General features: G+C 47.8%; 1 protein-coding gene across 5 annotated transcripts in view; it reads right to left on the bottom strand.

Moving 5' to 3' along the window:
* LOC137425320 (folliculin-interacting protein 1) overlaps window positions 1-11697 on the bottom strand; it is a 165043-nt gene that overhangs the window by 58770 nt on the left and 94576 nt on the right. The gene's annotated exons all lie outside the window — the stretch shown is intronic.

The raw sequence follows: 11697 nt of genomic DNA, 5'->3' as shown, positions 1-11697 counted from the left end.
TGATGATAGGACTGGCAGGAGGTGGATGGCTGGAGGGAGAGGAAGGTCCACGGGTACTGCAGCACGATCGGCGCGTTTAGCAGCCGCCGTTCCTTCGCGGCCCTGCTCAAGAACTGCCGTCAAGGCCCCAAGCTGCTGTGGCTGAAGCTGCTGTTGTTGCTGCTATGGCTGCTGCTGTTGTTGCTGCTGTGGCTGCTGCTGCTGCTGTGTGGACGTCGCGTGCTTTTTCCAGGACTCATCTGAGGTGGGGGCGCCTTCTGCGGGTTATATATGCCACGCCCCTGAACCTTCGCGAACCTCCTTGATGTTTCTCTCCACACCCTCTCCAAGTCCAACCCCTTGTTCGTGGTTGGTTGAGTGGGGCTGACTCACTCCTCCCCTCTATGACGAGGTGGGGACACGCCCTTCTTCCCCGACCCGAGCACGTGTTCAATGGTAGTTTTGGGGCGAAATCAACAACCCACAGCTGTAGCAAACCTGGCAAACTGCCCAGTGCAGTTGGCAATGGAGGCTTGGAGGGGATGTAGCTGGCAATTGAGGCTTGGCAATGACGCAGTTGGAAATGGAGGTTTTGGGAATGGGAATGAAGGGGGATCTATCTTATTTCACTTGGTGCAATGGAGTGTCATCTTAATGGAAGACAAGGCCTTACCCTAATGCACATAATAAATATATAACTACCAACAAGGGTGGAAATCTATGATTGGCTAACGTGTATGCTTTATGGAATTAACTACGGGAACGCCCTTTGACCTTTATACAACACTGGAGTGAGGAGGGCGATATTTTACAACAATTTACTATTCAATAAAAAAACACAATATAAAAACACAATCCTCATATCCACAACACTGCACCCTCCTCCTCTTAGGCACATCCCGGGCCTATAACTTTAACTTAGTGTGACACGTAGGTGTAGTTCCCTCTACATTTAACCTGACCCTGAGTGCGACAGTTTTAAAACATAAATAAATATGTCCTGCTGCTCCATTGCACCCAACCTAACAGACTCACGCCCACAGCTAACCGAATTGCGGAATGGTCTTCAAACTATACATGGACGGTGGGGAGCATTATTTACAGTGACGCTATTTTATTTACAAAACTAACCCAGGACCTGTGATTGTTCTTTCTGGGGGGGCGGGGGGGGGGGGGGGGGGGGGAGACAGTCTGCTCTGCATCAATGCACCATGAAAGCACCCAAAAACGCACCAATACACCCTCAAGCACCAATCCGTGCACAGTCATCACTGTTCATGAAAATAAACACAACAAACAAACCCCAAACCCTGCTGGTGGTCTCTTGCTCTTCGGCTCCCTCTGCTGGCTATTACTATCTTGTTGTTGTCATCATCTTTGCTGGCGGCCTATTTGCACTATTAAAATGCACCCAACGTGTCCATTTTTATTTTCTTTATTTATGGCCCACAGGGCCGACTAGTGTGGTTCACCTGTGGGGCATCGGTGCCCTGTGATCAAGGTCCGCCAGCAAGATTTTGGGCCTTCATGGCCGGTTGCAGCAGAGGGGCCATGCCCCAACCCATGGGGTCCATAAGTGGTGCTCAGCCACTGACATGTGGTCCATAAGGTGGTGCATCGATGCAGACAGCTGTGGTTCTGGGAGTTCCGGGCGCACAATGGCGGACTCACGCACGTTCCCCTCGGCGCCCAGTGGCGCACAGGTCCTCATGTGGGAGACAAGGGGGGAAAAGACAGATGAGCGAGGGGTAAGGTCTCAAGGGTACACATCAAACAAGGCAATGCAAGGCGAAGTGCGTACGGAGAGCGAAGTGAGAAAAGCTCGTCCCTACCGTACGTCACCCCCCCTTGTCACCTACACTACCCTTGCCCTTACCCCATATGTACAACAATCTACACATTTACAAATCTGTCGCTACCGTCACATCTTCCCCCTATACCAAATTCGTCTTCACTCCCTCTACTTCAAAATTTGCCATCACCCAATTCATCATCAATCCTCATAAGGAGGAAGAGATGGAACATCAAGCACAATGTCACACCCACGTCATGATGCGTCTCACATTCCAAACATTTGCATCAAAAATAATAAAACAACCTGGCATGGTGTGGAGGTACGTCATCCCAGGTGAGTGGATGCAGATGGTGCGAGGAGACTTCAATCCTAACTATCCTCTAAATGATTTTAACACACTTTACACTACCCGGGGTCTTTCCCTGCCAAACCATTGGCAATCTTACTCTATGTGGTTTTAAAAACCAATTCCCATTGACCAAACTGTGGTGCTTCTCAATTTGGGGTCTCACTCCCCCGATTCATCTCCCTGTGCGCTTGCACAATTTCTGGGCTGGGTCGTACAGCTCTCCCAGCAGGTCTACCCACCTGCACACCTCCACCACTGTAGTTGCCTCCGAGCTTACCTGCTCCTTACCTAACCTATCTAACTGGGGAAGGCCCCTCCTGGCTCTGTCACCCCTCGGTGCCCTCTGGCACTGGGCTACCCGGGTCCGTCCTCCGGATCCTCGGGCCCCATCCACAACAACTCTACCGGCTCCCAGAGCCCACCTGCGGCCTCACCTGGCCGACATCCTCACAGTGGTGGAGTGCCCAAACCGACTACACACACTAACAGGCTACACGCCCAGCCATTTCCACGTCACTAATGCACCCATCCAAATACCATTCTTCCACCACGCACCACAGATGCCAATATCCAACCACAATTTACCTGTACCCTCTACCTAACACTTACACTACCCTCCCCGGGTATTCGTGATGGGGTCCATCCTTCCCCCATTCACACCTTCGCACCATCCACTCCACTCCACAGTTTCCACCGTACTCACTCCACGACCATCCATTCCAATACTCCATATACTCCAGACCATTTATTCCACACAACCATTCTCCATTCACCTGTAGTTGCACACCTGTGCAATCATACCTGTTCTTCATACACTTTTCACAATACACTTCTGAATACACCTCCAACACTCACACGGCATCATCTGAACTACCTGTTGCCCTGCTAACTTAGTGCTCCCCATCTTCCCTTTAAACTAAGCACATACCACGTCATTATCATCCACACTAATCTACCTGCGTCCCCACTACAGGTATCATTGTCACTAACTAATCTTAACGTTACCTATTGTCATCTTCTCTAGATCCCTACACATTATATCCTAACCCTCCCGGGCTAGTTTTCACTGCCATAAACCCCATAATACTAGTGCTCCTTTGCCCCCGTTGTGAGAGATGGCAGTGTTGCCATCCCACCACATCGGGCATCTTCCACTACCAATTTTGCACACCAAATTCAACAAATCAAAAATTTGCCAATCACTACTAATCATCTGCCAATCATTGGTCTGCCAATCCTTTGCCAATCATTACTCTGCCAATCCTCAAATTTAGTTTTTCTAATTTCGGGGCCAAAACACTATCCTCGTCACACGTCTACTCACTTGAGCCTCTCGGTGCGCCAATTCACTTCTACAGCCCGGCTTCGCACAGCCGAGCAATGAATGCAGGTTGCTTGGTGCCGGCGGCTGGATGCGTCCGGCACTCGGTGAAGGGAAGGAGGTTTACCCGGGCCGAGGTCCCACGCACCATCTCGGCACAGAGCCGTCTAATGGCCCGATCTCGCCCTGCCGGAACGCCTCAACAAAAAGGGGTCGCCATGACGACCCTTCCTATCGGGCTGCCCGCTCTGCCTAGTGGAGCACGGACGCGGCCGTTCCGAGCGAGGCCCAGCGTGGATCGCGTACGGCGGTTCTTTCGAAACCGCCGTGGTTCGGATCCCCGCTGGTCCTCGCGGCACGCGAAGCCCGGCACGCACCGAAGGCCCGATTCGGCTATATGTCGCTCTAACCGCTAACCCGGTTACCGTCGATGCTTCACCTGCATGCTCACACCCCGCAGCCCGTTCCTTGCTCATACATCCAGCTGTCTCCATGCTCTTTGTTATTGCACCTTCCCTGACACACCCAGGTACACTCACAGACTTGGTCACACACCTGACCACCGCACACCTTTGCACACACTCGTCGTTCGCACACCTCACCAACACACCTCTTCGCGCCCCCTCCTCGGTCACCTCCTCTGTGACAACCACAGGTGTGCTCTCACTTGCACACCCAACCACGTGCCTCACTACTAACTCAAGTGTGCATTCCCACACACGCTCTACCATTCCAGGTGTGCATCCTCTCTCACCTGCCACAACCAACTCACGCTCCGTGTCACTCTCACTACTTTCACCACCACACTCGGTCGCGCACTCACCCTTACTTTTGACAGCGCACTCTTTCCTCATGCACCCGTCCGTTACACACCTTTCTCGTGCACACTCCTGCGCACACTCTCCCGTTACACCCTCTGTAACACTAACCACAGGCGTGCATTCTCCCTTACTCTTGACAGCGCACTCTTTCCTCATGCACCCGTCCGTTACACACCTTTCTCGCGCATCCTCTTGCGCACACTCTCCTGTTACTTCCTCCGTAACACTCACCACAGGTGTACACTCTCTCGTTACATCCTCTGTAACACTCCCCACTCCGCGTTTCCATGTGCCCCCTCGCACACGCGCTACGACCAACTCACTCTCGACAGAATACACTCCTTGGCGCGCACTTTTTCCTCACACACCCCAGAGTCGGACATTCTCGCACACCTCCTCCTTCGCACACCGTACCTGTCGCACACTTCACCAACGGCCTCTCACGAACACCCGGGTCCAAATCAACTCCCAAGCCGACTGAAGCTCCCCCACATCATATACATTCCCGCGTATATCGCCACTCACCTTGGCACCTCGTCTCCGCACCTCCTTCGCCACCTGCAAACTCTTTATTTGGTTAGCGAGCACATCATCACGATTTGAGCACCGACTTTGTACATATTACATCACCTCCTCCTGTATTTCTCTCTTAGTTTCCATCCGTCTCTTCTTAATTTCACTCACCCCCTCTTCCACCTTCTCTAACTTTTGCTTCACCTCTTTTATTTCCCGGTGCGTCTCCTCAATTTCGTCCTCCAACGCCACCTTGACCGTTTCTATGTGCGTCCTCACCTCCCGGTCCTTTGTCTCCATTACTTCTGTCACCTCGTCCAACCTCGTCAGTCCCTCACGTACCATCTGACATTCCTTCTGTGTCGCTATTAAGTCGTCCTTGATGTCTTTGTGTCGCTTTTAACCCCCCGATTATTGCAGTGTTCTCTTCCACTTGGTCCACGAGTTCCTTTTGTCCCACTGTCAGCTGTTCTACTCCCCTCGTCAGACCCTCTATGCCCCCTTGTAACCTAGCCGTATTATTCCTCACCTCTTTCTCCATACACTTTTCACCTCCTCACGTACCACCGAGACCTCCTCGCTTACACCTCGTCGTATCTCCTCCTTCATCTCCTCCATCTCCTGAGTAGATGCCACCCTCATCTGTCCCAATTCATCCCTCTGAGCATCCAATTTACCTTCTAACCTGATTTTCACCTCCTCTATCTGGTTCCCCATCCGTTTGATTTCCCGGGCGGATTGCTCCCCTACTTCCCGCAATTTGCCTTCCATCCTATCTTCTAGCCCCCTTAACCCATTTTTCACCCCCTCTATCTGATTCTCCTGGGCAGCCATTCTATTTTCCACCCCCGTTAACCCATGTTTCACCCCTTCTATCCCATTGTCTAACCCCTCAAATTTCTTGTCTAACCCCTCAAATTTCTTGTCTAACCCCTCACCGGTACCCCTCGCTTCGTCCCTCATTGCCCCCATTTGGCCCTCTAATCGCTCACTATCAGCCCTCACTCCGTCCCTCATTGCCCCCATTTGGCCCTCTAATCGCTCACTATCAGCCCTCGCTTCGTCCCTCATTTGGTCTCCCAGCCCCCTGTTCTCTTCCATGAGGGCCCGCATTTGCAGCATGAATAGGCCCCAATCCATCGGCGGCGCTGCTACGGTCGCGGGCGCGGTCGCTGCAGCCATGTGCGAGGCGCCATTTTGCACGCCCGTAACCTCGTGCGCGAGAGCACCATTTTGCGCGCCTGAAACCTCCTCAACCACCTCCTCATTGCCCTCCTCCATTTCTTCCCTCTGATCCTGGGTTACCCCTAACCCCTCCTCTAGTTCCCCCACCGGCATCCGATCGCCTTGACTAGCCATGGCGCGATTTCAAAATTCGGGTTTTTCTTTAAAACAAATTTTAGCAGCTTGTAATTTTGAGCGCGTTAAGCGCGCTTCGGGTCCGACCCCGCTCCCGACACCGATTGTTACGGACCGCGGATAAGGATGTTGATTTGCCGAGCGGATGGCACCGCGGCCGAACAGTTACCCCGACTAATCCGATTCCCGAACGTTGGCCGGATCGCGCCACAGGTATTCAATAGGGAAAAGACAAAGGCGACACGGATGTGAAGAAGAAGAAGAAGACAAAAAGGTTGGCAATACTACTAAATTTATTCCTATTATTTACATGCTCAAAGTAACCAAGGAGAAGGAAGGATAATAAAATAATTTACAGAAGATATTAGAGACAGTGCAACGCTAGCTTACCTACAGTCTTAATTAAACCCAGGACAGAACAAACAAGGACAGACTCACGCGGGGAATGATGATAGGATTGGCAGGAGGTGGATGGCTGGAGGGAGAGGAAGGTCCACGGGTACTGCAGCACGATCGGCGTGTTTAGCAGCCGCCGTTCCTTCGCGGCCCTGCTCAAGAACTGCCGTCAAGGCCCCAAGCTGCTGTGGCTGAAGCTGCTGTTGCTGCTGCTGTGTGGACGTCGCGTGCTTTTTCCAGGACTCATGTGAGGTGGGGGCGCCTTCTGCGGGTTATATATGCCACGCCCCTGAACCTTTGCGAACCTCCTTGATGTTTCTCTCCACACCCTCTCCAAGTCCAACCCCTTGTTCATGGTTGGTTGAGTGGGGCTGACTCACTCCTCCCCTCTATGACGAGGTGGGGACACGCCCTTCTTCCCCGACCCGAGCACATGTTCAATGGTGGTTTTGGGGCAAAATCAACAACCCACAGCTGTAGCAAACCTGGCAAACTGCCCAGTGCAGTTGGCAATGGAGGCTTTGAGGGGATGTAGCTGGCAATTGAGGCTTGGCAATGACGCAGTTGGAAATGGAGGTTTTGGGAATGGGAATGAAGGGGGATCTATCTTATTTCACTTGGTGCAATGGAGTGTCATCTTAATGGAAGACAAGGCCTTACCCTAATACACATAATAAAGATATAACTACCAACAAGGGGGGAAATCTATGATTGGCTAACGTGTATGCTTTATGGAATTAACTACGGGAACGGCGGAACGCCCTTTGACCTTACACTGGAGTGAGGAGGGCGATATTTTACAACAATTTACTATACAATAAAAAAACACAATCCTCATATCCACAACAATATATATATATATATATATATATATATATATATATATATATATGAGGGTTATATGTAAGCAAAAGCTCACAAAACCTAAAATTCCTATGCGCTGCATGGGCACCTAGTCGATTCTGCTCGATTTTCCCAAATCATGGTTCTAGTACCGCCCTAATAATAATAGTAATCATCATAGTATAGTAATTATCATAATAGTAATCATCATTACCTAATAGTAATCATCACGCCATAATAAAACTGTCCTGGGTGAGCTGCTGGCTATAAAACATGGTTGGCTTAAAGAAATCCAAGGAAACCTTGCATATGCAAAATTAAGCGATACTTGGGTTGCCACATGATGCGCAAGCAGAAGGTGAATTTCACGAGATTGATCTAATAACTAGCCGAAACCCGTGGAACATCCACGGAAGGGAGGATGTGGTGTATGGATAGAGTGTACCATTATGGATGGCATAGGGGAGCGCTCATGGGATCTTCTTCTTCCGTTAAGCTCAAATTTTTTCTCTTTAAGTTAAGTCCAATCAGTCCTCTCTGCTCGAAGTGCTCAGGCCATGCCTTCCCGCTCTCATACTTTTATTTCCGTTCTGTGTAGAAAGAGATTGACATATCGTTCGTCTGTTTTCAGCTCGTTATCTTTAAGCTTCCTTACGTCTCGCCACCTGCTACACCTCTCTGAGTTACGAGGATTTATGCAATGCACCCCGAGTATCGCAACGTCACTCCATTTAACTTTATTAAAATGACGATAGACGTTTCCTTATATATCCTAATTTAAAATGTTCAAGGGAATAAAAAGACCATTTGGTTCACACCACACATGTTCACACCACTCGACTGTCCAATCAGCGGACGGCTCGTGTCGCCTTCGCCCAGCAGACGCCAATACGATGGCGTCGTAAGATGGAGTCGTATCGGCAGTTAATCGGATGCTTTTGGGCCCCAACGTCGGCGAATTCATATTTTTCGAGTATGGCTGTACGTGATAAACAAAGAGCGCGGTTCGTAGATCGTAAATCCATTAGTGCCGTGGGCATCGGGTCACTGGGTGCGGCGTAAAAGGGATAACAAAGTCGAGTCCTTACGGTATTATTATATAGATTATTGGTGCTCAGGACCAACTTCACGCACCCATAACATCATCATGGACGCAATTGTGGGATCAAAACTTCCCAAATGCATGAACTTGAAGGTGGTATGATTGAGAGATAGGCCCTACTGGAAAAGATACTTTCATGAGAGATTTGAAAGCTCAGCGGGAATAATGTCAAAGCAAGATATTTTGAGAAAAGTGTCACATTGAACAAATTTGTATCATATATTCTGATATTTAAGACCAAGGTGCCCAGAAAAGGCCAACCCCTGCTCTGCAGGGAAAAAATGGCCTCTAAAGGTGGTTCATTCTGATATTTAAAAGCATGGTAGCAAATCCTCACAGCATCTCAAAACTTCAAAATAGAACAGCCTCCCCCAACCCCCATTGTGGAATGGTACTTATTAAATATTACTTATTTTCAGGACCAAAATCATTGTCAAATGCAGCAAATGACAGTGATGAATATAGATTATAGACGATACATCAAGTGAGCAATATGTACGAATTTCACTGGATCAAAAGCACAATACGCATAATCAAAAACAGTGGGTGACATGGAAATGAACATTCTAAATAACAACGATGAGATGGTGGGGAAACTTCAGCTTGACGCCATAAAGAAAGCTTCAACGTGCGAAAAACTGGAAAGTCACTCCACCTCTCTACAAAGTCACATGGTAGTCCTCCTCTCTACCTCGAATAATAATGAAATATAATTTTGATCTATGAATCAAGCATGTGTCTGTTGGTTTCATACACCTCACTGACCCGTCCCCATTCGATCTATGAAACGTAGCCAAATCATTCAAGAAGACGGCATTATCACAAAATAATCAGCAGCTTCTTCAAAGGAAGTAGGCGCAAGACAGGTGATACCAAGTTATTGCCAAGTGATCAGTAAATCAGCCTGCCACTGATGTGTGACTAATACTTGACTGCTCAAAAGTGCAATGTCAGAATCACATTTCCATGCCGATACACTGACCACGATACCACAGTAGTTCATCAAACATGGATTCCCCAAGATCATCTTCCACCTGCTTGGAAATCAACCAACATCACCGCATTACATAAACAAGGTGCAAAAACCGATCCCCTTAACTACAAACCTATTAGCTTACTTTCGATCATCAGCAAGATCATGCAATCCATCATCGCAGTTGATATGAAATCCTTCCTTTTCTCCAACAGCCTCAACTCACATCATCAATTTGGTTTCAGACCAGGTCACACACCACCTTGGACACGCTGCTTCTACTCTTCCAACAATGGATGGAGGCCCTTAATGTCAGGCGTGAGATCAGAGCCATCTCTCTGACCATATCTCGTGCTTTTTATATAGTCTGGCATCCCTCCTTGCTCTCCAAACTCACTGCCCTTGGCATCCAAAGACAACTCCACTCTTGGCTTACTGACTTCCTCTATGCTCATAGCCAACATGCGGCTTTCAATGGAATCCTCTCATCTGCTCTCCCTGTTAAGGCTGGTGTTCCCCAAGGCAGTTTTCTGGACCCCATCCTATGTCGAATCTTCATTAATTGTCTCTCTGACCCTCTCGAAAATTCTCTATTTGCTAACGATTCCACACTCTGCTGTGATATCCGTCATCCTTTAGACAGGCTGCAGCGTCTTCCCTCTTCAGACCTTGATAGAATCACAAGCTGGTCAAACACAAGGAATGTCTTTCAATCCTGACAAATCTCACCCTGAAAGGACCGTACTGCAACCCTACCATCTACTTCCTTTAAAACAATCCTCTTCAAGAAGTTCAGTCACCCAAATGTTTATGTCTCAATATCAGCTATGATCTTTCCTGGAAAACTACATTTCTAAGTTGGACTCCAAAGCCAGCCGTCGACTGGGAATCCTCCGCCGTGCCAAGTTGTGCCTTTTCACAAAACATATTCCTTTAACATGCCATTTTCAGTTCCACACATTTTTAATGCTTTTATCCATTTTCCTCAAATCGACCTTGAGATCAAGCTCGACAAAACCATTGATAAAATTGCGGCCAGGAAACCAAAGTTAAAAGAAAAACAAAAAACAAAAACAGCAGCAAGCAAATAGGTTTTCTTCCTGTAACACATCCTTTAAGTCTTGATTTCAAAAATGACCTTTGTACTGTTGATTGATGGACAACAACGCCCAAGCCTTTTACCAGTTCCGTCGTCAATTCAAGGCTTGTCTTTATATTCCTTAAAATATTATCTTCAAGTATTACACATCCTTGATAGACATCTCTTTGGGCCTTCCAGTCCTGGGTTTGTCAATTACAGATGATGCTTCTCTTTACTTTGAGTTCAGATGTGCACTATTTCACTAAATGCTTTTCCTTTTTTATGCCGAAACAATTAAATGGCAATATTCTGAAATTCTACCAAATTTGTTTTTTAGCCAACAGTTAATCCTGATAGATTTGTATTCTGCAGTACATAAAGTGGGCTTTTAACTTTATGTATGTTTAGAGAGGAACCTCTTGATGTTAATGACAACACCTGACAATGAGTCATCAATTAGACTTGATTGGTAAATGTGATGGATTAGCCACTACAACACTTCATAATAGCTGCTCATGTATCGTTTACTTGAGTTGTTGAATAACCCCAGTCAGTTCTGCTCGAACAGACCCCGAGGCACTTAAATAGTCAGATGATCGATCTCCCGAGAGCGAGCCAGAGATCCCTCACATTTACCGAGTTGTGATCACAAGTTTTTGAAGATTCTGATCAATGTGAATTATAGAATGCTCAATGACAAGCTTTGTTTATCCTCACCCAAAACTAAGCTGTATGAATAATAGTCAACATTGTTGCAATAATACAAACACGAGTGGAGGTGAGTAAATGGTTGACGCTCATAACATCCATATTTTGTAGCTCCTGAATGTGTAATGAATGAAATTCATTCATTCATTTATTCTGAATGTGTAAGACGTTTGCACAGTAGTGTATGTTAAAAGAACTGTAGACGTACAACTGTACAAATCAGAGTGCAATGGATATAACCCTAAGACCCCAGCTTAGAGCTATATGCTCAGATGGAAATTGATCTTCCCATCCGAGCACCTTTCTCTGTGTAAAATGAAAGAAGTTGGACGTTCAGAATTTTGAAGCACGTCAACATCCCAAACTTGTGCAAAATGCAACTGCTTCACCGAAGGCAGAAGAACCACCTGAACAATTTTTGTAAATTTGCTGCATTTTCTCTTGAAGCTTGGGTCCA

The sequence above is a fragment of the Myxine glutinosa genome, chromosome 4 (assembly GCF_964187855.1).
Source record: "Myxine glutinosa chromosome 4, kmMyxGlut1.1, whole genome shotgun sequence".
NCBI classification, from domain to species: domain Eukaryota; kingdom Metazoa; phylum Chordata; class Myxini; order Myxiniformes; family Myxinidae; genus Myxine; species Myxine glutinosa.
This window is presented reverse-complemented; position numbering and strand designations above follow the sequence as displayed.